Source organism: Loxodonta africana, chromosome 3, assembly GCF_030014295.1.
Source record: "Loxodonta africana isolate mLoxAfr1 chromosome 3, mLoxAfr1.hap2, whole genome shotgun sequence".
Lineage (NCBI taxonomy): Eukaryota > Metazoa > Chordata > Mammalia > Proboscidea > Elephantidae > Loxodonta > Loxodonta africana.
In genome coordinates, this window is record NC_087344.1 from 169,639,851 (window position 1) to 169,667,187 (window position 27,337).

Here is a 27,337-nt window from a genome sequence, read left to right on the forward strand (position 1 = left end):
GCTGCTAACCAAAAGGTCAGAGGTTTGAACCCACAGCCGTTCCACAGGAAAAAGATGTAGCAGTTTGCTTTCTTAAAGATTAAACCAAAAACCAAACCAAACCCGTTGCCATCGAGTTGATTGTGACTTACAGCAACCCTATAGGACAGAGTAGAACTGCCCCACAGAGTTTCCAAAGAGTGGCTAGTAGATTCAAATGGTCAGTCTTCTGGTTAGCAGCTGAGCTCTTAACCACTGAAAACTGCCAGGGCTCCCCTTAAAGATTAAACAATCAACAACAACAAAACCAGTTGCTGTGAATCAATTCTGACTTACAGCGACCCTACAGGACAGAGTAGAACTGCCCCATAGGGTTTCCAAGGAGCAGCTGGTGAATTCAAACTGCTGACCTTTTCATTAGCAACTGAAGCTCTTAACCACTGTACCACCAGGGCTCCCCTTAAAGATTACAGCTTCGGAAATCCTACGGGGCAGTTCTACTCATCCTATAGGGTCACTATGAGCTGGAATCGACTCAATGGCAATGGGCATCAACTTCAGTTACTTTAATTATTTTTTCTAAAATTCCAATATTTTTCATGATCTGTGTTCATGTCATGTTCATAAGATAAGAATTAGATTGTAGCAGGATGTTTTGGGGGAATGGAAGGATGAGAACTGTATCTTTTTATTTCGGACAGTTTTAAATACACGTGCACTCAAATAATTCAACATTTCTATTAGTCTGGCTCATTTAATGGCGAAAAGAAGTCACCTGCCCATACACAGGCTGACACACAAGAGCTTGTCTCCCCCACTTTAAAAGGAATCGCTGTGCTTTAGGCCAATTCTCAATGTACAATGAAAAGCAGTAAGCATTTCTTTCCTTTGTCAGTCTTTTTCAGTAGCTGGTTAACCTCTCTGCTTGGTGCTCTGAGTAATAGACATACGCCAGAGGTTGAAAGGGCACAAGGTGAGATGTGGAAGAGGGAGTCTCAGCAGGAATAAGCGAGAGGAGAGAAAGACATTTTACAATTTATCAAAATAGGAATACTAGGACCACAGGCTTTATAAAGAACCGAACACTGCCCTTTTTAAAAAGATGAAATTTATATTTTATTTAGATTGAAATAAACTAATCATAAAAAACCCCTGCTTTTTCACCAAAAATTCAGAGCAATACTTTATCTAATTCCCATAGATAAACTACAAAATAACAAAAAAATTTTTTTCAACATTTTCCTGGCTTGGTATGTTCAGGTGAGGCATGAGAAAAGAGGCGCAAACATGAAAGAAGAGTGTCAGTATCTGGGGACTTTACTTCTGATTCCATCACGACCATAAAACCAGTAGGAAATATCTATTTTCTAAAGATCTTATAGAATAGTTTCTGTGTAGGGTCAACAAGGGACGGGATGAACTAGCAATATCCAGATTTGGAATTGTTTCTGCTGGGTATTTGGTGAATGCTCAATAAACATTTATCGAATGAATTCAGTGACCTAGAAATGGAGGGCAGATCTCTTTCTTGATGCTTGATCATCGATATTTCCAGCCACTCGCGCTGAAACACATTTACTAAGAATCTTTGTTCCCCCAAACTCTACCCTACCCAAAAGTTCGTTTCTGCTATAGGAATGCTAAGAACTCACTTACTTTAAGATTTTATGGTCAAATAACTCAAACTATTGTTTACTTAAGGAAAAGGCAGAAGCACTGTTCTGGTTCTTTGTTGGCTGTATTCCATTCGTCATAAAAAATAAGGCTACCATATTTTTATGCAAATAATGCTGCCCTCTACATTGGTTTGTGGCTGTACCCTCCTCCATCAAGGCATCCTAAGGAGTGCTACCATGCCAATCCTTTTCCACAGGTTACTGCAAAAGAAAACTAGCATAGCGTGCTTACGAAATACCTGGGGGGAGGGCGTGGTTGGCAAACAATCTAGAAGGCTCCCGTTATTTGCATAAAAATAGGTGGTGTCGCACAAAGAAGTTGTAAAGTTATCTTTTATGAGAGCTGTAAGATAGCAGAAGATAGCAGATGTGCCACAAACACCCTGGGGGTAGGAGGGAGGGAAGACAGAAAGGGGAAGTGTTCAAGGTCATAAAAAAAAAGAGTTGCAAGAATTTTTTCCTGGAGTTTTTGAAAGCAATGTATGATTAATAAAACACTAAATACCCAACCTCTTAAGTTGAGCATAAGTTAGGAATAAACACCTAATTCATGTGTTATGGTTAAACACCCTTCCAGAGAGTCTCATTAGCAAACACATTAATTAGGATCCTGTTTGCTTTTCTACTGTCAACAGTTGTTTGTTTGAGCTAACCTATGCTACCTTCATTAGAGTAAAGCAGCACCAGTCAGCTCGTGAAAACATGTTTCAATTTTATAAGAAATTTAGGACCCATGCATGGTTTATATTTCTTTGTATATCTTCTGATCATTCAATATTTTAAATACATAAACAAGGTATAAGGTTTAACTTAGGTTAACATGAACTGCAGATAGACATAATTAGTAAATCTGCAAATTATATTACCCTTTCTATGAATAGTCCTTCCTTCCTTCCTTCATTCACATATTCATTCATGTAGCTCTGGGTATTGAGGGTCCTCAGATCTAAAAGAAAAGGCTTCTGTTTTTACAATCTAGCAGAAATCAGGAATGTCAACACATAAAACAGATATGTCCCTAGTCTCAATCATCTTATGGGTACAAATATGGGCAAGGTTGTATGAACTCACTAAATCTCAATATTCTAAGCCAGGGTCCGGAAACTACTGCTCACAGGCCAAATATGGCCTGCCATTTCTTGTTGTAAAGTTTTATTGGCACATAGCCTCACCCATTTATTTATTGTCTATGGCTGCTTTCCTGCTGCAATAACAAAGTTGAGAAGTTGAAACAGAGAACATATGACCCACCCACGGAGCCTAAAATATTTACAACCTGGCCCTTCCCAGAAAAAAAGGTTGCTGAGCCCTGTTCCTGTTTCTGCAGAATGTTTGAGGTTCCTCTGGGATGCTCACATGTATCCATTAATCAATCAGGGTCATTGCTCTGGGAATGCCCCTCTTAGGGAATTGGCAGTTTGCGTGTGCCCTTTGAGGCCAGGCTCAGGAACTGCTGGACTCTAAACATTCACAGAAGTACCATTCCAACAGGATCATCCACTCCTGCTGGCCTTGGGGCCTCAATGCCATAAGCATTGTCACCTCCTCTGCCCTGGCTTCTATTTTGCAAAATACTCTAGTTGTCCATATTAGAATTAGGTACTTTTAAATGTCATGCAGTCTGCCAATCAAGATAAAACAAGTCCCGACAGCCACTTAGGGATGTGCCTGATAAAGTCATTTGGACTGGCCTTGGTGAAGACTCCCTCTGATTGACACAGCCCACCAGGATCTTGGGGAATGAGGAGACCTGCTCTTTAGTCTTCTCTACCTGCTCCATGCCTTGGAAAATTCCTTCATGGATCACACTAGTGGGCTTCTTTTTGCTCTCTGACTCTCTGTTGGGGTTGGCCAATGAGAGAGATTGGCAGGAGACTGAAGGGCAGAGAAGAATGAAGTTTTATTCCCCAGGATCCCTTCCTGCCAGGCCGCCTTTCCTACCGATGCCCACACCTCCCGTTGGGTAGACTCTTCCTGAATCTGCCAGTCTCTTCAGGTTCCGGTGAGAGCTTCAGGCTTAGTGATTTGGAAGAATTGTACAGGACAATTTGATGTATTTTTTGGTGCACGGTTGATGTTTGAACATAGTCCTAAGTTAGGAGATTCCCCTGGAAGTAAGGCGAAGGCCGTGCCAGTCTTGCAGCAATTCATTCTCTGAGTGAAATAACGAGCAAATAAACTTTTATCGGTCACCAGCTCTGTACCCAGCATTGTGCTAGGTGCATTCACGTGCCCAATCTCATTCAATGCCCGTCACAGCTGGTTTTACAGATGAGGGAACTGTGGCTTAAAGAAAGGGCAAGCTCTCCAATTTTGGACTCCAAGCTTGCTTTTTTTTCCTTTCTGTCACCCCAGGGCTGCAATGACCAGGGTGGTCTTCCTCTCATGGTTCCTTATAAACGTTCTTGTAATTTGGTCTCAGGTGTGATCCATTCCTGTCTATCAGAGGGAGTTCAGCGATCTAATACATTAAAAACAAAACAAAAAATAATTTGCTGTTGAGTCAGTTCCAACTCATGGCAACTGCATGTGTGTCAGAGTAGAACTGTCCTCCATAGTGTTTTCAATGGCTAGGTTTTTGGAAGTAGATCACCAGCCTTTCTTCCAAGGTACCTCTGTGTCGACTTGAACCTCCAAACTTTTGGGTAACAGTTTGCTAAAAGTTTTCACCATCCAGGAACTCTTCTAATAAATTAGAGACTCACATAGATACATAGGAGTGGGGAGGGACAAGGATGGAGCACATTGCCTTAGCCAGGTCTGAGTCCTAATCACTCTTGGCTAAGTGGGGGAAGATGCCTCTTAACACCATTTGTGAACCTTATCTGAGCTCTGGCTCAGCCAGGTGGCCAACAGAGCCAGAGAGAAGACACCTAGTCTTCTCCCAGGTGCACCTGCATCCCAGGTCCTGCTCAGCCCAGATGCCCTGTTTCATAATCGGTACATTTGAGTATCATGAGGCTACATGCCTGTTTTACCTTTAGTCCTAACAAACATGCTTAGCTGGGAGTTAGCCTTTTAGGTATAGGTTCAGGGAAGAGAATTGTGTTATAATTATGTTATAGTGTTTACGAGGCCATGGTAGAGACACAGAAACATAAAACAGAAGTGCAATACTCACTCGAGAAGCCACAGTCTGCCAGCAAGAAGAGACCTGGCAAAACTTATAAACACCTACCCATTCCACTCTAACCGCCCTCTCAGGGGAATTTCAATTCTGCTTGATTTCCCAGACTCGCCCTCTGCCCTGCTGCTGGAGGTCTTACTCAGGAGGTGCCTCTCAGGGTCACCATTCTGACTGATTTAATTTAGAGAATTTCTTGCTCTTCACATGGCAGCAAAGGTCACATGACTTAGCTATTATGTTGTTCAGGAAACAGCTTTGCTGCGGTAGTTCCTTAACCTTGGCTGAAATTTCTTTTTGTCCTTTTTTTTTCCCTTTTCTTTCAGCCCTGAGATTATAAAATCCTACCAAATGGTATTATGGCCACATCTTGAAAAGCACATTTTTTCCCCTTAAGGTTGTATTGCCAAAAGGGATGAAAATGTGCGTATGAATTTGCATAAGTGTATTTTCACCCTCAGAGAACAACTTCCCATCCCACAGAGACAGGGGTGGGTCAGGGATGGAATCATCCAGACACTGTGAGTTAGTGTTATTTCTAGGCTACTGTGTTGTTGTTGTTAGGTGCCGTGTAGTTGGTTCCGACTCAAAGCGACTCTATGTACAACAAAATGAAACACTGCCCAGTCCTGTGCCATCCTCGCAATCATTGTTATGCTTCAGCCCATTGATGCTGCCGCTGTAGCAAAGAGAAAGAGGCCTGGATAAAAAGGAGGGATGTTTGGAAACCAGAAGAGTCCCAAAGCATCATTGCTTATGACTTGATTTTGTTTAGAATGTTGACTGATGCTGATAATTGGGAAATCAAGGTGGTGTCAGAAACTCTTCCAGGGTCATTTACTTGGTCCTATTTTTCTGATTTAATAGCTGTGATGGTCCAATGGTTAAGCTTGCTGAGGCTAACTGAAAGGTTGGTGATTCGAACCCACCCAGTGGCTCCTAGGGAGAAAGACCTGGCAATAAACATTGTGGTCCAGAAAACCCTACGAGGCAGTTCTACTCTGTCACATGGCATCACTATGAGTTGAAATCAACTGGGACCTGATTTAGGAAATAATTTTGGAGTCATTATTCCCTGTTCTTGAGCACAGAGAATGTGACCCAGCTGGAGCTGGGCTCACAAGGTCACATCAGCTGGGCCCTGAGGTATAAAGACAATAGATAGAATAATCTTGGAAAATATCTTTTAGGGAACATTTCACATAAGCCAGAACACAAAAGACTTTCCACTCTTATCTTTTTCTATTAACATACAGTGAATAGAAATGTGTTGGACCAATGAAGACCCTCCTAACTGTCGTTACTGAAACCTGTACCAATGATTGTTAAGAAAGACAATTCAAAATGTAGGTTCAGTTTCTAGCCAACCTGTGAAAAGGTGACTATTTCAGTGGTTTTGCCCATTCGTAATGTTAATATATACTGATGACTCTGTAACCTTCCTCGGACTCTGGCAGACATGGCTGTGAAAGGTGCTTGTCCGTTTTCCCATTCTTGCCTATTGTGTAACATTCTCTGGACTCGGGCAGACATGGCTGTGGGCAGCATGCTTCTCCATTTCCCTATTCTATAATATTCTCTGGACTCGGGCAGATATAGCTCTAGCAGCATGCTTGTTCACCTCCCACTTTTGCCTTTTAGAATATATGCTGAATAAAACTTTCTTTTTGCTTTATTAAACTTTGTGATTTTTTCCCCCTACAACACACCTGACAACAATTACGATGAAACCAATTCCACATGTGTAAATCTCACCAGCACTCTGCGGGGTAGGAATAGTTACCTCATTTTTTAGAGCAGAGGACTGAGGCTCAAATAATCTGTGTCACTTACCCTAAAACACCAGCTCCTTAGTGGTGGTGGGGCACCACTCTGGATGCCAAGGCTCCCGATTCTTGGCTCTTCTCACCCCACTGGGGCAGGTTGCAAAGAGCTCCCAGTGGTTAGATTTTACCGTGCTAAGGTATTTGTTTTGTCAGAGAGTTCTGAAAGAAAATTGAATATCAACGCTTTTAGGCATGACATGTGTTATGGATTGAGTTATGTCTTCTCAAAATGCATGTTGGAATCCTCACCTCTATTGGAAACCCTGGTGGCGTAGTGGTTAAGTGCTACGGCTGCTAACCAAAGGGTCAGCAGCTCAAGTCCCCCAGGCGCTCCTTGGAAACTCTATGGGGCAGTTCTACTCTGTCCTATAGGGTCGCTATGAGTTGGAATCTATGAGTTGGAATCGACTCGATGGCGCTGGGTTTGGTTTTGGTTGTGGATAGGATGACTCTGAGTGGGAATCGACTTGAGGGCCATGGGTTTTTTATACCTATAGATGTACTCTCATTGGGAAGAGGGTTTCCTTTGTTATGTTAAAGAGGCCATATCAGTGCAGATTGTGTTTTAAACCTAACCACTTTTGGAATATAAAAAGAGCAGATTAGACACAGAGACACTATAGGAGACAAAGGCAGTTTATCTACAAACCCAGGAACTCCAAGGATGGCTGACTACTAGAAGCTGAAGCATTCAAGAAAAGACTTCCCCCTGGAGCCACACGGTTAACTCCACACGGTTAACTCAGATTTCCAGCCTCCTGAACTGTGAGAAAATAAATTTCTGTCCTTTAAATCCACCCACTTGCGGTATTTCTGTTACAGCAGCACTAGCTGGATGGGTATTGGAAGCCTGTTGGCAGTGAGGAGGCCGCTGCAATCCCTAAACCTCAGCATGCTCCTTCTGGAGTTTAGCACTCCTGTGATTCAGGCATACTCTCTGCAATCCCAGAGGCTGGAGTACTCCCCTGGTGGGGGGTGGGGTACCGAAAAAGTGGGAAGATGGGGTTGCTGGGAAGGAGGGAGTGAAGCTGGGCATTGCAGTTGTGGGGTGATAGGAAGGACAGCAACCCTAGACACCAAGACCAGAGCACCTGCCACTTCTTTGAGCCACAGTTCCCTCATCTGCAAAACCAGCTGTGATGGGAAGCGAAAGAGATCAGACATGTGGATGCACCTAGCACAATGCTGGGTGTGGAGCTGGTGTCTGATAAAAGCTTATTTGCTCATTATTTCACTCAGAGAATAAATGAATGAGGGACTGGGACAGCCTTCTCCTTAGAAAACTCTTATCTCAAATGTGTTCAAAAGATTATGTTTGAACATCCACCATGGGCCAAAAAGACATGTCAAATTGTCCCTTACATTCTTTCCAGATGGTAATGTTCATGTTTTATACCCAGTGAGAGTAGGAGTGAAGATCTGGAGAAAACTTCTCTTGAATTTGATACATCCTATGAAGTATTGTTTCCTCTTGTCTCATGTAATGTGCAGGTAATTTCGTCGCATAAGTTGGCATTTCCAACCAGTGCAATTACATTTGGAAACCATTATAAGAGGCTATTACTAAAGACGTCAAATGTTGCTCCTCTTTACGTTAAGTGGGGTAATAATCGCACTTTATGTCTGTACAGTACTTGGAGAGACTTGGCTGAAAGACGTTTCATAAACACAAAGCAGCCTTTCTTGTCTGTCTTTGAGCGTATTTAATACCTATAGCAAGAGTGTCATTCTGGCACAAAGTAATGCAGAAAGCACATTCTCTTGGGACTTATTAAGTGATCAAGCCGTTTGAATGGCTAGGTGTTAGCATTAGAAGACAGGAAATGTCAAATGTAAATCAATGGTAATTGTCATAAACACGAGCAATAATTTCCTTAAGAGTTACATAAAGCACAGGATAAAGACGGCACCATTTCTTCTTCCCAGGTGCAATTCAGAGAGAGATGCCAGCCCAGAGTGACCAGCCATGTCACTTTAGGCCAAGCCAGTGGGAGAGATTCTCGGGGAGGAGGCTGTGTTGAAGAAGGTAAGAGGGTTCAGATGCATTTCTCTTTGTAGCCAGCTAGTAGTTAGTAGTGAGGAACACCTTCCCTTTCCTTCCAAACTTTCAGGTGAGCTACCGAGGAGATGAAGGAGGCACACGTTTATAGGATACAGTGCTTGACACATATTGAGTCTCAATTAAATATCTGCAGAATTAAATAATTTTTACACATCGCACATCACAAAGCCATTTTCTGTACTTTCTATTTGTCTACCGAATATGAATTCAGCAAACACTTATCAAGTGCCTATTAGTGCCAGACATTGTTACGTACTGGGAATAAAGAGGCAAGTAAAATGCAGTCCTTATTGTAAAAAACAAAACATACAAAAGCTTCCTGGGGTTTAGTGTAGCAATGGCATGTCATTCTCATTTATTGAACCAAAATACTTTTAGGTTGTTTTTGGTCACTCAGAGACCTGTTCAGAAGGATTCTACGGCTTCATCTGGGTTGTGCGGGCAAGAACACTGTGATCGATGTCTTCCAGGTGTGTTCACTCATTTATTCATTCATTCCACAAATATTTATCTAGTGCCTTCTATAATGCCAGACACTGTTCTGGGTGCTTGGAATGCGGCAGTGAACACAGCAGACGTTCTGGTGGAAGGAGACAGACAATAAACAAGCAAATAATATAATGTCAGTGAGGATAAGTGGTAGGAAGAAAAATAAAGCAGGATAAAGGAATAGAAGGTGACTGGTGAGGGAGAGGGGGCCTCTCTGATGAAGTGCCATTTCAGTCAAGTCCTGAATGAATTATGGAGAATATCTAGGAAAGAACATGCCAGGCAGAGGAAACAGCAAGTACAAAGCCCTGAGGCAGAAGCGTGCTTGAGGGAAAGGCAAGAAGTGTGTCTGAAGTGGAGTCAGGGAGGGATGGTTTAGTAGGAAATGTACCGGGGAGGCTATTCGTGTAGGGCCTTGTAGGCCTTAAGAAGCATTTAGGATTTTAATCCACACATGAGAAGAAGCCATTGGTGGGTCTGAGCAGATAAGTGACATGACCATCTTTCCTTATTAAAGGGTCATTCTGACTGGTGAAGGGAGAAGGAGTGAAGGGGGGCAAGGCTGGATGGAAGGAAACCAGTAGGGCACTGTTGTAGCAGACCGGGTGGAAGAGGTGTTGAATTTGAGATGCTACTTGAAGGTGGAGCTGTAAGAATTCACTGACTGGATGTACGGGAGAAAGAGAAGATTCCAAGCTTTGGGGGCTGAGAAACTGGGTGGAAAGAGGCGCCATGATCTGAGATGGGAAGGCTGAGGAGGAGCAGATGGGGCGGAAGAGGGTGGGAGTTTGGTATTTTGGGCACACTGCTTTGGTAGTCCTCTTAAGTATCCAGGTAGACTGTCCCATAGGCCATTTGTCTTAGTTACCTAGTGCTTCTGCAACACAAATTGCATGAGTGGGTGGCTTTAAGGGCCAGAAATGTATTTTCTCACAGTTCTGGAGGATAAAATCTGAATCAGATATTCAGCTGTGTGGATTCCTTCCTTGTTGGTCACCTTGGGCATTCTTTGATTTCTGAGTATTCCTCATGTGACATCTGTCTTCTCCCGTGTATGTGTGTGTGTTTGTGTGTGTACGTCTATGTCTAATTTGCTTTTTTATAGCTCAGGAGTGATTAGATTTAGAACCTATCCTACTTGAATATTATCGAATTAACATAACAAAGAAAATCCTCTTTGCAAACAGGATTACACCCAGAGGTATAGGAGTTAGAAATCCAATACACATTTTGGGAGAACACCATAACAATCCACAACACCACAATACCATTGCACGTGTGAGGCTGGTTTATAGGGAAAGGTCACAGATGACAAAGGCAGAGGAGAGTGACAGCAAGATTGCCGGTGCCTTTTTTTTTTTTGCTATCCTGGTGAATGCCTATGGCTATTTTGTGAACATTAGCTATTTCCTCCAACAAAATTTCCAGCATTGGAAGAGTTCCTTCTTCCTCTGTTGCCATGATTATGGAAAAAACATAGGTTACCCTGTAAAATTTAGTAAGCGTGTTTTCCAAATCAAAACCTGGGGTATACACTTTGGTAAATATCAATATTTCAAATCGGTACTGTTCAAAATGTCTGGATGCATTATTATTTTTAAGTTGGCTGATTTAAATATTCATAAATACTTTCATTCTAGTAGCATTTTTTGAGCATCTTCTAGACACTTTGTGACTTTTTTTTGTATACCTTGCAACACCTGCAGACAGAAATTAGATTAATTTTGGCAGAACTCTATAAGGAGGCTTCTTTCCTCATTTTCCCTCTCTGGCCACCAGAAATCTTCATTTGAATATATACGCAAGTCTATATATCGTGTCTGGAGTTTTCGAGTGGTGCAAACGGTTAACATGCTAATCTAAAAGTCAGAGGTTCAGGTCCACCAATAGGCACCTCAGAAGAAAGGCCCTCTGAAAGAACAGCCACTGAAAACCCCATGGCACTCCGTTCTATTCTGACACTCGTGCAGTTGTCATGAGTCGGAAGTGACTTTACAGCAGCTGGTTTTTGGTTTTATATAGCCACATAAAAGATGGTACATGCCCTGACTCTCACCTCATCTTCTACCACTCTCCCCTTTGCCCTGCCTGTTTAGCTGCACTTCATTCTTTCTATGTCTCAAGCAGCTGAGCGTACTCCTGCCTCGTGATAGCTGCCTTTGCAGCTTTCTCCCTGCAGTGCTCTCCCCCCAGATATTAACAATGCTCATTTCCTCACTTAATGTAGGCTCATGTTGAAGTGTCATTTTTGTCATGGCCTCTCATTTCAACTCTCTCTCAGGTGGCATCACCATCACTCTCTGTCCCCATATCATGCATCGCCATCTGACATACTATGCCTTCGGGTTCTTTACTGTCAGTCACCCATCACTACAACAGGAGCTCCACGAGATCAGGACCTGTCTCGTTCTTGGCTGTAACCTGGCCCTAGAATTGTGCCTGACGCATAGTAAACCCACTGCTGTCCAGTCAATTCCGACTCATAGTGACCCCATAGGACAGAGTAGAACTGCTCCATAGGGTTTCCAAGGCTGTTATCTTTATGGAAGCAGACTGCTACATCTTTCTCCCACAGAGCGGCTGATGGGTTCCAACGGCCAACCTTTTGGTTACCAGCGATTCGGCTAATCACTGCGCCACCAGGGTTCCTAAGTCCTCAATAAGTAGTTGTAGAATGAAGGAAGGAGGAATGAATTTATCAGGGTTCCCCCCCCAACTCAAAATTTTACGCAGGTGAGAAAATGCTGCTTCTTAGAATGACAGACCCTTTACCCTGGCTTCTGTGATGGGGTTAATTTCTAGAACAGCACTGTTCTTCTTCTTTTCATTGTGGAAAATCTATATGTATCAAAACATTTGCCATTTCAACAGTTTTTACATTTAGAGTTAAGTGACATTAAATACGTTCCTTGTGGTTTTCAGCACTTCAGATATCAGGCTCCTATTCCATCATGCAGAGGCAGGTACTACTGAACTAATGGAGGGGTCTCTGTGGTGCCAGGCCTGTGTGCATCTTCTTCCTTCTGACCCACATTATTCCTGTCCGCTGCTGCCTGTCTGCACAGGGAGGTCAGCTCTGTGCCTGGACGCTCAGCTCAATCACAGCTGACATTAGTCTTTGATAACTCATGCCTGGAAAGGTGGCAGGCTGTGCCACCAACAATCTTACTGTCATGGATTGAATTGTGTCCCCCCAAAATATGTGTCAACTTGGTTAGGCCATGATTCCCAGTATTATGTGGTTGTCCTCCATTTTTTGATTTTCCTATGTGTTCTAAATCATAATCTCTGCCTGCGGTTAAAGAGGATTAGGGTGAGATGTAACACTCTTGCTCTGGTCACATCCCTGATCCAATGTAAATGGAGTTTCCCTGGGGTGTGGCCTGTACCACCTTTTATCTTACAAGAGATAAAAGGAAAGGGAAGCAAGCAGAGAGCCTGGGACCTCATACCACCAAGAAAGAAGAACCAGAAAGAAGAACCAGGAGCAGAGCATGTCCATTGGACCCAGGGTTCCTGTGCAGAGAAGCTCCTCGTCCAGGGGAAGATTGTTGAGAAGAACCTTCCTCGGGAGCTAACAGAGAGAGAAAGCCTTCCCCTGGAGCTGACGTGCTGAATTTGGACTTTTAGCCTACAACACTGTGAGGAAATAAATTTCTCTTTGTTAAAGCCACCCACTTGTGTTATTTCTGTTATAGCAGCACAAGATGACTAAGACACTTACTGAGACCTGTGAGTCTGCATTCTCATGGCCACCAGCTCCTCTCCTGAGAAATAGTGCTTTTCCACACAGCACAGTGCACTAGGCTTGGTGTGGTGGGTACATACATTTTGGTGGAAGGAGTCTCTGTTTGCTTGGGATCCAAACTTAAAACAGACCCTGCATTTGGGCAGTAGGTCCCTGGGTAGTGAAAATGGTTTGTGCTCAGCTACTAGCTGAAAAGTTGGCAATCTGAACCCTTCCAGCAGTGCTGTGGAAGAAAGGGCTGGTGGTCTGCTCCTATAAAGATTACAGCCAAAGAAACCCTATGGAGCAGTTACACTCTGTGACATACGGAGTCATCATGAGTCAGAGTTGACTTGGTGACAATGGGTAATGGGCATTTGGGCAATGCTAGGGTAGTTGCCCAAATGCCCATTACCCATTGTCACCAAGTCAACTCTGACACATGATGATTCCATGTGTTACAGAGTATAACTGCTCCATAGGGTTTCTTTGGCTGTAATCTTTATAGAAGCGTAGTTTGATCCAATATCTGATGTGACTTCGCCAGGCTCTGCAGATACTATGCCTACGAGGAGTTCAGGGTCCAGTGTAGAAGGTGATGGGCTAAACAGCCACACAGTACAGCCATAAGAAGGTGAGGATGGAGATCACAAGGTACAGGGGTGGGCAAAGGAGAAAGTAGCCATTCTATCTGGGATAAGAGGCTGTGTCTATGTTCCCTCGCCTTGAATCTGGGCTACTTTGAACTGTGTTGGGTAATACAGTATGACAGAAGAAATACTATGTGAATTCTGACACTAGATTATAAAAGGGATATGGCTTCCATCTTGCTCACTGGAACACTGAGCTTCTACATAAGACATCTGACTACCCTATCGCTGCTGTGCTAGAGAGGTCAAGTGTAGGCACTCTTCTTGATAGTGTCAGCCGAGTTCATCTTTCAGCCATCCTCACTAACATCTTAGATGTGTGAGTGAATACACCCTCTTGGAAGTAGATCTTCCAGTCCCCTGCCATTTGAGTCATCCCCACCTGAGACGCCAGACATCACGGAGCAGAGACAAGCCATCCTTGCTTGTCCTGTTTTACTGCTGTAAGTTTTGGAGTGGTTGGTTCTGCAGCAACAGTGACTGAACAGGGAATAAAAGAGAAGGCACTTCTGGGTCTTAAAGAATCAGTTCACCAGATGGATACAATGGGGAATTGCATATCAGGTAGAAGGGAGAGCAAGCACAAAGGCGCATACAACGTCAGAGATTGGTGTCTTTGGGGGATTGCAATCACTTGTACTTGGCTAGAGTATAGGCTGGAGAGCAAGATGAGGTTGAACAAATACACAAGGACTGGATAATGGGGAGTGGGAGGAGTGGTGGTTCAATGGTAGAATTCTTGCCTCCCATGTGGGAGACACAGGTTTGTTTCCTAATCAATTTACCTGATGCATAGCTACCATCCATCCATTAGTGAAGGCTTATGTGTTGTTATTATGCTGAATAAATTTCATTGGACCGTCCAGACTAAGACAGAGTAGGAAGAAAGGCCTGGTGATCTACTTCTGAAAATCAGTGAAAACTCTATGGATCATAACGGTCATCTGCAACAGACTATGGAGGTGGTTCAGAAGTGGGCAGTGCTTTGTTCCATCATGCACGGGGTCACCATGAGTCAAGGATCAACTCCATGGGTAATATCAAATACTAGGGGGTCTTATATGCCTTGTAAAGGACTTCCCTGAGCTTGATTCCATTCAAGGTAATATAAATTTACTACTTTTCCATAATTCCTGTTGATTTATTCCTGCCCTGATGAGTTTTTGAAGCCCTGGTGGTGCTGTGGTTAAGAGCTATAGCTGCTAACTAAAAGATTGGCAGTTTGAATTCACCAGACGCTTCTTGGAAACCCCATGGGGCAGTTCTACTCTGTCCTATAGGGTTGCTATGAGTCAGAATTGACTTGACGGCACCGTGTGTTGTTTTTTTTTTTTTTTTTTCTGATGAGTTTTCAGTGAAATTAATTGTTGCACAATAATTGAGTTGCAATCTATAATATAGAAACTAAAGAAGGTCTTTAGCTCCTATGTCGCTAGACACAGGTTTAGAACTTCATAGTTTTTAGTTCCAGTCAATATGGTGCCTTAGATACACAAAACATAACAACCCTCTGACAGTAAAGGCTTAAGAAACTGAAAGTGACTTTGGATCTCAGAGCATCAAATGGAGAGTTCAAGAAACAGATTGAGCACCAATTGGAAAGAGAGGCAGAAGGAGGTCAGTGGGAAAATAGAGATTTACAGATGGACTGTGCTCTGCCTGCTGGTGCAGAGCAGTGTAACCATTTTGGGACAGGATCAAATGACAACTGGGAGTGAGGAACCCAGGAAAGCAACTACAAGGAGAGCACAGCTGGTGGCAGAGATTCTGTGCAAACAACCCTAGAAAGAAGCAACAAGGCGGGCAGGGTGCGACCAGAGACAAGGGCACCCCTGGGAGGGAAGCGTGGGAGTGGTATAGTTTTGAAACCAGAGAACCGTGGGGAAGTGTTTCTAGATCAAATGAAACAGACTGAGTCAACAGAGCCTTAGAGAAGGAGAAAGTATACGCAGGGAGTGCACATTTGTGGGGGAGTAAAGGTGAGGAATGGAGGGGTAGATGAGCGCTCCAGCTCCTCTGGTGAGTACAAGAAGGGAGGGAGCTAGGAATTAACGCAGGGACTGCCTGTCAGTGGAAGCACCCAGCCATGTAATGGGAGCCACCCAGTGAAAAGTTAACCTACAGAATAACTACTAGAACCCCCCTTCCCAGAACTGGTCCTGTGCAAGAAGTCACTGCTTTCCATCTGTATTAGTTTGTGCCTTGAGAGGCAGGCAGACAGAGCCAAGGTTCAGGAGCCTAGTCACACCCACTACCCCCTCCCTGAGACGCAGGAATCCCACATGGACAAGGGCAAGCCTGGCTATGCCCATTACCCCCTCCCTGAGATGAAGCAGGTCCTAGTAGCTGGGAGCAAGCCCAGCCACACCCACCACCCCTCCCTGAGGCAGGGGAGGCCCACACTGAAGCATACAAGCCCATTTTGCCCACTACCCCCTCCCTGAGATGCAGGAGGTCCACACTGACACTGTAAGCCTGACCATACCCACCGCACCCTCCTTGAGGTGCAGACAGCTTGCACTTCCATGCACAAGCCTGGCCATGCCTACCACCCCTCCCTGAGGTGCAGGAGCCCCACGCCCGCTCTAGCCACCTCTGAGCCACCCTGCCAGCCCACTGATCACCGACGTATACTTCAGAAACTAGAGGTGCACAGCCCCACTCCCCTGAGCCTACTGACCCACCTGCCAGTGACCAGCAGTGCAAATTCCCATGCCACCCACCTGGTGACCAGTAACCCATGCACCCTTGCCCCAACCACCTGGCAACCAGCAATGCACACACACACAGGGCCCAACCCAGCAACCAGTGAGAACACTTCTGCACCCACTCCCTGATGACTGGCTGGGCAGACGCATCACCTCACCAGCAATGCCAGTCACATCCTGACAAGTGCCATTTGTATCTCTGCCAAATGATAAGCAGGAGATCCTAGTGCTCTCATCCAACATCCACCTGGCTGCAATATCACACATCCCACATCCTAAGAGTTCCCGCAGGCCTTCTGCACTTGCACTGAAACCTCTTGATACCCCACTACCTACTGAGATGTCAATTCATGCACGTACAGCATGCCTACCCTATCCATTTGGGTAGTACTCCCTCACAGCGGATACAGAGTCATCCTGCCCTGAACTCCAGAGAATGTACTAACTGCTAAAACAAACCTGGAAGGACCCCATGGTCCCATAAGGGCTGTGGAGGGAACCTGACCATTTTTCGACCACTATCAGGGAAAGAACTTGCTCCCCATATTTACTCAATCCAGTGAGGGAAGACATATGAGCCTAACCACAGAGAACTCACCCATACGTGAGACCCACCAACCCACTAATGGTAGGAAATCATGCCCAGCCAAGAGACACCACCAAAGTCAGATATAGACCAGAACCACAAAACAACATAATACAAAGGAGGAAAGACATTCTAAAGAGAAAGAGAAGAAACAAAGCCTCAGATACATCAAAACAGATAAAAAAAGATCAGCACAAAACAAACATAAATATAACCAATAAAGAAGTATATAAATAAATAGCTAAATTAACACCTTAATGCCTCTAAGGCAGCAGACAATTACAAATTGTATGAAGAAACAGGGTAAGATGGCTCATATAAGTGCCCAAAATAAAGTGGGAGAAAACCTTCCGGAGGAAGAAATAGTAATAGAATTACCTGATAAGGAATTCAAAAAACTTATATATAGGAGAGTCAAAGAGATCAAGGAAAACAAGGCAAAACCCTATAAGAATTCAGGAAAACAATACAAGAACAAAATGACAAAATAATTAGAAACCATGCAGAAATGACAACTAGAAATCCAGAAGGTTAACAATAAAATACCAGAAATAGATAACTCAATGGAAGAACATAGAAGTAGAATTGACTCAGTGGAAGAAAGAATCAGTGAAAAAGAGAACAAATCCCTTGATCTTAATGTGAGAAACAATTAGAAAAAAAGAATGAAGAAAAATGAAAAAAGCTTAAGAGTTATGTGAGGCACTATCAAGAGAAATAATTTATGTGTAATAGGAATTCCAGAACAGGAGGAGGAAAAAAAAAAAAAAATGCAGAAAGAATTCGTGAAGATTTATTGGCAGAAAACTTCCCTAATATCATGAAAGACAAGAAACTTTCCATCCAAGAAGCTCAACAAACCCCATACAGGGTAGACCCCAAAAGAAAGTCAACAAAATGTGTCATAATAAAACTTTCCAAAACCAAAGACAAAGAAAGAATTCTGAAAGAAACTCATGAAAAACAAAATATCACCTACGAAGGGGCACCAATAAGACTAAACACTGATTTCTCAGCAGAAACCACACAGGCAAGAAGGTGATGGGATGACATACATAAAACCCTGAAAGAAAAGAATTGCCAACCAAGAATCATATATCCAGCAAAACTGCCTTTCAAATATGATGGCAAAAGTAGAACATTCCCAGGTAAACAGAAATTAAGGGAGGTTGTAAAAACCAAGCCAACCTTACAAGAAATATTAAAGGGAGTCCTTTAGATAGAGAATCAACAGACAACAAGCTGAGGTTAAGACACACAACACAATTACTCAGATACCAACTCAGATGAAGAATTCTCAAAAGTAAAATAAAGCTGCAAAACTGAAAACAGGGAACTAGAGATGTCAATCTGTAAATGACAATTCCCAAACTCAAGGGGAATAAATGGTGTAGCTATAGAACTTCCATATGGAGAGGAAGTCAAGGCAAAATCAAGATATAACACACTGTTTTAAACTCAGGAAGATAAAGGTAAATTTCAGAGTAAACACAAAGAAAATTAATAAATCTATTCATCAAAATAAAAAAGAAAACCAAAAAGACTCAGTAAACACAAAATTGGTAACAATGAAGCACCCAAAAAGAAAATCCATAAACAAAAAGAAATAAGCACAGAAAATTACATGGAACAAAAAAACTGGGAACACCACCAATTTCTGGCAGCAGATATTCATGCCTATTGATAATCACACTGAATATAAGGGGTTTAAATGCACAAGTCAAGAGACAGAGAGTGGAAGAATAGATTAAAAAAAAAAAAACCCATCAATATGTTGCCTATAAGAGACACACCCTAGACATAAAGACATAAATAGGTTAAAAATCAAAGAATGGGAAAAAAATATATCAAGCAAACAGTAACCAAAAGAGAGTAAGAGTGGCAATAATAATCTCTGATAAAACAGATTTTAAGTTAAAATCCATTATAAGAGACAAAGAATGGCATTACATAGTTTAAAGGGTCAATCAACAAAGATGCAAGAGGACATAACCATAATAAATATATATGCACCCAATGACAGAGCTCCAAAATACATAAACAAACTCAAACGGAATTGGAAGGAGACATAGACAGTTCTACAATAATAGTAGGAGGCTTTTACATACTACTTTCAGCAATGGACAGAACAACTAGAAAGAAACTCAACAAAGATACGGAAGATTTAGATAACACAATCAACCAACTTGACCTCACAGACATATACAGAACATGCTGCCAAAGAGCTGCATAGCACACGTTCTTCTCCAACAGGCATGGATCATTGTCCAGAATAGAGCACGGTTTAGGGCACAAAGCAAGCCTCGATAAATTCAAAAACATCAAAATAACATAAAGCATATTCTCTGATCATAACGCTATAAAACTAGAAGTTGATAACAGAAAGGATGGGGAAAAAAATTAGATACATGGAACTTGAATAAGACTTTACTTAAAACCTACTGGCTAATAGAAGAAATTACAAATGAAATTTAAAAATTCTTAGAATCAAATGAGAATGAAAACACAACGTACCAAAATGTTAGGGACACAGCAGAAGCAACGCTCAGAGGAGAATTTCTAGCAATAAATGCACATATCAAAAAAGAAGAATGGGCCAAAATCAATAGCTTAACCCTATAACTTGAACAAATAGAAAAGGAGTAGCAAAAGCAGGCCATAGTCACCAGAAAAAAGGAAATAATAAAGATCAGAGCAGAAATAAATAAATTAGAAAACAACAATAGAAACAATCAACAAGACTAGAAGTTGGTTCTTTGAAAGGATCAATTAAATCGACAAACCATGGGCCAAACTGACAAAGGAAAAAAATGAGAAGATGCAAATACCAGAATAAGAAATGAGATGGGTGACATTATAACAGAACAAATTGAGTAAAAAGGGTCATAACAAAATATTATGAAAAATTGTACTCCAACAAATTCGAAAACCTTGAAGAAATGGACAAATTTCTAGAAACACACTACTTACCTACACTAAGTAATTTGAATGGATAACGTTAAGAAGAATGAGAGTTCTAGAATGCTTAATTGTGCTCATGTGGAATCTGTGCATAGACAGAGACACACTCATTCGAACAGAACGAGGGGATACTGCATGGATCAAAATCAGGAAAAGTGTGTGTCAGGGTTGTATCCTTTCACCATACTTATTTAATCTGTATGCTGAGCAAATATTCCTCGAAACTGGACTATATATGAAGACGAATGAAGCATCAGGATTGGAGGGAGACTGATTAACAACCTGAGATATGCAGATGACACAACTGTGGTTGCTGAAACTGAAGAGAACTTGGAGCACTTACAGATGAATATCAAAGACTACAGCTTTCGGTATGAATTACACCTCAGCGTAAAGGAAACAAAAATCCTCACAAGTGGACCAATAAGAAACATCATGATAAACTGAGAAAAGATTGAAGAAGTTGCTGTCAAGGATTTCATTTTCCTTGGTTCCATGATCAACGCCCATGGAAGTGGCGTTCGGCAAATCTGCTGCAAAAGATTTCTCTGAAGTGTTGAAAAGCAAAGATGTCACTTTGAGGACTAAGGTGTTCCTGACCCAAGCCATGGTATTTTCAGTCACCTCATATGCACGGGAAAGTTGGACAAAGAATAAGGAAGACTGAAGAAGAATTGATGTCTTTGAATTATGGTGCTGGTGAAGAATATTGAATATACCAATGGACTGCCAGAAGGATGAACAAACCTGTCTTGGAGGAAGTGCAGCCAGGGTACTCCTTGGAAGTGGGGATAGCGAGATTTCATCTCACGTACTTTGAACATGTTATCAGGAAGGACCAGTCTATAGAGAAAGACTTCATGCTTGGTAAGGTAGAGGGCCAATGAGATAGAGGAAGACCCTTGATGAGATGGATTGACACAGTGGCTGTGACAATGGGCTTGAACATAGCAACAATTGTGAGGATGGCACAGGAAAGGGCAGTGTTTTGTTCTGTTGTACACAGTGTGCCTATGAGTGGGAACCAACTGGATGACACCTAACAACAACAATTTTAATAGACCCATAACAAGAGAAGAAATAGAAGATGTCATTTAAAAAAAACAAAACCAAAAAAACTCCCGACATAAAAAGCCTTGGCCCAGGTGGCTTCACTAGAGAATTCTACCAAAAATTCAGAGAAGAGTTGACACCAATTCTACGAAAACTATTCCAGAACATAAAAAAAGGAAAGAATACTCCCTGATTCACTCTATGAAGCCAGTGTAACCCTGATGCCAAAGCTGGGCAAAGACTTTACTATAATTTCAATGTTTCAGTTGTGAATGTAACAAGACAATCCTGAAGTGTCCATTATGTTGCCCCCAAAACCAAGGGCCCAGGAGCCTACCTTCTGGAATGCGGTCATGTTTAGTGGGCCAGAGGAACAGGGGGTTGGGGACCTCCTACTGGGAAAACTAAGACTGTTTTACCACTTGAAATGTCCTGTTCCCCCAGAATCTCAATTACATTTGTTTTCCCCTGAATTTACCATCTCCTTTTTCTTTTCATGGAAACAAATGGCCTTTCTCTCCCTGGGAAAGAGACTTCCCATTCTGTATTCTTATTGAGGCAATTTTAGAAGTACCTCGCTCTGTGCAGCAGGATATTGTAGTGCATTGCCCTAATACATTTAAAGGCTCACTGCTTAAAATTGTCACGTCTGAAGAGCCCTAGATAAGTCAGCAAGGACACAAACGTGATCACTCTCTCCTGCCCCTCCTATTACAGGCAGTTATCAATTCCAGCTCATTTAGGCTGATCCAATCCTGGCACCAAAAGTGATTTCCATATTGTTATGCCAAACTGGAAATTACAGAGGCTGTGTATTACTCTGTGAAGTCTCCAATATAGGCCTATAACTTAGCACTAGGTTATTAGTGACATGCATCGTTATTCTCAAGATACATTCTATGTCCAAAATTTCCCTCTCAGATCCTTTGGAAGATCTCAGCTGTGCTGCTAAGACTCTCCACTAGGCAAACCGCACTGTTCATGTTAATGTGCTCCTACTACGGGTTTTAACATTACATTTTGATCACTGATTCCTTGCATTAACGGCCCCCTGAGCCCTGCTAGTGGGGAGAGAAACATCATAGAGCAAGGCCACAGAGGGAGTCAGTGGACAAGCTGGAGTTAGAAGGAACCCGGCTTTAATTAAGCGGGACCTCACAGAGGGCCTCAGAGCGACTGTGCGGAAGCTACAACCATGAGCTGACAAGAAAAACAAGAATCTCATTTCTATTTTTCTTTTAGTCTGGATATAGCTTGTTTAGGTCAAATAATTCAATTTAGGAAAAAACAAATATTCAAGTTGAGAAATGATACTTGCAACCAGTCCAATTGCTTTATTGAATTACCAAAGTAAACAAAAAAGTTTTGAGCATTTACCTGGCCCAAAACATTTAACTGTTGGCTCCAGAAAATCACTGCGGTCTTTGCCAGCGATAAGATTCTATCATCTTATCATTCTGTCACGGAAAATAGTTGGATCCAGAGACCGGAATTCCTCATAAACAGCTAGAATTGCTTGAGTAACAGAAGGTGGTGAAATAAACGCCTTCGCCACAGTTTATGCCCAAATTAAAAATGTGTGGTTTCCACTCACAATACCTGACTGCTACCTCAGATTAGGCAGTTTCACCTACATTACCACATTATCTCGTCCAATTCTCACCACAGTCTGGGGGGTAGGGATCTTGATGCTCATTTTAATGTTAGTAACCGAGCTTCCGGGAAGTAGAGCTAGGTTGCGGTGTGGTTTTTAAAAGAGCTTAAACCAATGGTCCTCAAAGTGCTGTCAGGCAGCGTCGACGTCACAGGGAACTTGTTACAAATCCAATCCTCGGACCCCACCCCAGGTCTGAATCCGAATCACCTCAGCGCTCCAGGTGACTCTGATGCACCCTAAAGTTTGAGGACGACAAGCGCAAGTGCTCAGTGTGAGGAAGGATGAGAAAGGCAGGTGCTTCTATTTTGGGAAAAGGAGATACATCAAAATCTGAAATTAGGAAAAAATAAATTAGGAAACATGGATCATTTGATGAAAGGATTGTTTGCTTTAAAAAAGAGCAAACCACACAAGGTTTTAGTTAAGAATACTTTCCTGATGTATTTAAAATGAGATTTGATCTGAAAATCTTTAACGTGTATGTATTTTCTCTCCAGGAGCACGGTTATTTTACTGATTTTATTTATATTACTTAATATAGTAATTTACTTAAATGGCATAATTTGCATGTAATGAGAGGCACATACACACAAATCTGTGTTAGATGCTATCGATTCGGTCAACTAGATTGGTGCCTGGCACATACCAGGTACTCAATAAATATTTGTGGATCAATGTATAAAGCCCTATTACATGCGAGGTCCACTCTGTGTGTATCTGCCTGTAATGTTAGTATTAATGCTGATCATCTAGTAGGGGAGATAACAAGTAAGTCATAGTATAAATCACATATAGCAAGAACTGAGTCAAACCATTAAGCAATAGAGTCCCTGGGTGGGGCAAAGAGTTGACATGCTCAGCGGCTAACTGAAAGGTTGGAGGCTTGAATTTACCTAGAGGTCCTTCAGAAGAAAGGCCTGGTGATCTCTTTCTGAGAAATCTGCCACTGAAAACCCACGGAACACAGTTCTACTCTGACACACATGGGGTCGCCGTGGAGTATAAATCAACTCAACAACAACTGGTGCTGGTTGGAAGCAAGGAGGTTAAGATGATTTGGCAAGCAAGCCTTCTTGGAGTGGTGGAAATGGACTGGGGTAGAATTTTTATGCATGAGAGAGTTGAAAGGCATTTCAGATTTTTTTAAAAGGCCTAAGCAAAGTCAAGAAAATGATAATGTGTGGGGCATTTTCAGGGCTTGTGGTTTGGAGAGGTGTGACTGGGGCCAGGCTGAGGGTGAGTTTTGAGTCCAAGGCCCTGGACTTTCAAGAGTTGATCTTTGATTGTCTAATAGGGGTGATGAGATAACAGAAATGCCGTCTTATGAAAGTCATACTTTATTATTGTTGTTTAGTGCTGTTGAGTAGGTGCTGACTCTTGGCAACCCTACGTGTTACAGAGTAGAACTGCTCCATAGGTTTTTCTTTGCTGTGATCTTTATGGAAGCAGATCACCAGGCTTTTCTTTCACGGCGTTGTTGGGTGGATTCAAACCACCAACCTTTGGTTAGCAGCTGAGTGCAAACCATTGTGCCACCCAGGGACCTAGTCATACTTTAACGAGAGAAAATTTAAATTGATGTGAAGTTCAACAGTTGGACTCAACTGTAGAAATAATAGCCCCTCTCTCATATTCTAAATACTAAATCCCTGTAACACAAACTATGAACACATTGTTGACTCACATTTTGTCTTTGTCCACTTAATTGCTGCTGTTAAGTCACATCTTGCACTGCCACTTGGCTTGCACATATATAGGTTACAGCAGCAATTACATTTGCAGAAAGCAAGATATGAGTCAACAATGTGCTCATAGCAGCATTAATAGTAGTGTAGTGTATTATTTAGAATAAACCCCCCAAAACCATGCTATCAAGTCGATTTCGACTCATAGCGACTCTATAGGGCAGAGTAGAACTGCCGCATAGGGTTTCCAAAGAGCAGCCAGTGGATTTGAACCTGTTGGTTAGCAGCCAAGCTCTTAACCACTGTGCTACCAGGGTTCTATTATTTACAACACCAAAAACAAAAAAACAAACCCACTGCCATCAAGTCGATTCCAACTCATATCAACCCTATAAAACCGAGTAGAACTGCCCCATAAACTTTCCAAGGAGCACCTGGTGGATTTGAACTGCCAACACTTTCTTTGGTTAGCAGCTGTTGCACTTAACCACTACACCACCAGGGGTTCCTTATAGTAAAAATACATAACACAGTACCTGGCCCAAGGCTTTCAGTACAGGTTAGCTGTGTTATTCCCATTAATCTTTTCCTTGTTGGTATGCCATTAGCTCCATGTTCACGTCCTGTGCTGCATTCAAAACCTAAAAAGTGCTGCGTTCATTGCTCTGAAGCACTTCTAAAGAAATTATGGCAAGACCTCTGGCTGAAAATTTCCAGTAAAATCTGGAAATGTGGGACTAGAGCTTGAAAATATCATCATGATTATCACTATCATTGTCACCGGCACTTTACGCTCTTCCTGTGCTTTATAGAAAACCCTGGTGGTGTGGTGGTTAAGAGCTATGGCTGCTAACCAAAAGGTTGGCAGTTCGAATCCACCAGGTGCTCCTTGGAAACTCTATGGGGAGGTTCTACTCTGCCCTGTAGGGTCACTATGAGTTGGAATTAACTTGATGGCAATGGGTTTTTTTTTCTTTTTTTTTTTTGGTTTTTCACTTTACAATTTACAAAGTAATGTCATATTTATTATCTTATTTTGATTTTCACGTTAACTCTGGGGAATGGATACTACTCTTCCCATTTTATAGATGGGAAAATAAGATGTCTTGAGAAATGCTGTCCAGTAGAAATATAATGTGAGTCATGCATGTAATTACAAGCATTTCCAGTAGCCATATTAAAAAAGCAAAGAGGAAAAGCAATTCTAATAATATATTTTATTTAACCCAGTATATCCAAAGTGGAGCCCTGATGATGTAGTAGTTAAGCATTGGGCTGCTAACCAAAAGGTGTGTGGTTCGAACCCACCAGCAGCTCCGTGGGTGAAAGATGTGGCAATCTGCTCCTGTAAAGATTCACAGCCTTGGAAACCCTATGGGCAATATTACTCTGTCCTACAGGGTCTCTGTGAGTTGGAATCGACTCGACGGCAAAAAGTTTTTTATATCCAAGAAATTATCATTTCATCATGTAATCTATATGAAAATTGTTAAGGAGATAGTTCACATTCTTTTTTGGTTGCTTTGTACTAAGAATTTGAAATCTAGTGTGTATATTACACTCATAGGACTCGATTTAAACTAACACATTCAAATACTTAATAGCCATATGTGACTAGTGGCTAGTGATTTGGGTAGCAAGGGCTAGAGGAACCAAGGGGGAAGGTAAGTGTAGTGCTCGTATAGTCAGAATAGTGTCTACAACTCAGGGAACCATTAGAAAGACCTTTGCTCTTGATCTAATGCTTGTAAACTAAATAACCAAATGAAACCAACCAACCGAAAAGAAAATGGCTTTGTGTAATTTGATCCAAGTGATTCAGTGAGAGCTCTCCTCCAGCGCCACACATATTTCATTTCTTTTTTTTATTTATTTAGTTAGTTTATGAAAAGTGTAGGAAAGAAATGATTGGATCCATTCCTAGCAACATACTTGCAATAGAGGAATGAGATGGGACTGTGCTCCCGTGACCTGGAGAACAGAATCAAAATTCACATCATTTCAGAATTTTGCAGAGTGTGATCACATTTCAGGTGAAAGAATCTGACCAGTAGGAAGAGATTTAAATCTATGTGATAACATCCTTGACCAGGCAAATCTTAAATCAACTGGATGAGTATGCGTTTAATGATAAGTAGCCCTCGTGGAAACCCTGGTGGTGTGGTGGTTAAAAGCTACAGCTGTTATCCAAGAGGCTGGCAGTTCAAATCCACCAGGCACTCTTTGGAAACTCTATGGGGCAGTTCTACTCTGTCCTATAGGGTCCCTATGAGTTGGAATCCGCTCGACGGCAACGGGTTTCATTTGGTTTAGTGTCAATAATACAGGCACGTGATTGTAAATGTAGATAATCTGTGTTATTAAAGTGAGAATTTAAATGAAAATATGTAGATATGAGGTTGAATTAACAATTTTATAACTCCAATAGCCAGAATTTAGTTATCATTTAATTGTAATTAATAAGTGGTTGTGAGTTATGAGGCTTTTATTTATCAAAATATTAATGCAAATATTTAAATGATTCAGAAACAGAGATTTCCCAAGACCTTTAGTTGGGACATTTTCCTGTAGGCAATACCTTTCAAACCCTAAGGGAAGGTTGGTCCAGGGACCCCAAGGATGTGACTCCTCATCGGTCCTACCTGCTGCCATGAGAAACACACTGAAGTTGCCAAGATATTTTGGTCATTTGGCACTCCTGCTACAGTCCTGATAATGGCTGTTTTCACTTTAATTTTAAGCCTGGCTTCCAGGACAATCATACCCCTTGCTGTTGAGTCAATTCGAAATCAAAATGACCCCATAGGACATGGTAGAATTGCCTCATAGGATTTCCAAGACTGTAATCTTTCCAGAAGCAGATTACCAGGTCTTTTCTCCAGCAGATTGCTAGGTCTTTTCTCCAAGGAGCAACTGGTGGTTTCCAGCCACCAACCTTTTGGTTAGCAGCTGAGCATTTAACAACTGTGCCCCCAGGGCTCCTCAGAACAATCATAAACATATTAAAATAATTATCTGTAAGAGGGAATACAGGTCCCTAAGTGTCACAAATGGTTTGCTTTCTGTTACTAACTGAAAGGTTGATAGTTCGAATCCACCCAGTGGTGCCACAAAAGAAAGCCCTCATGATGCGTAAGATTCCCCAAAGCCATCA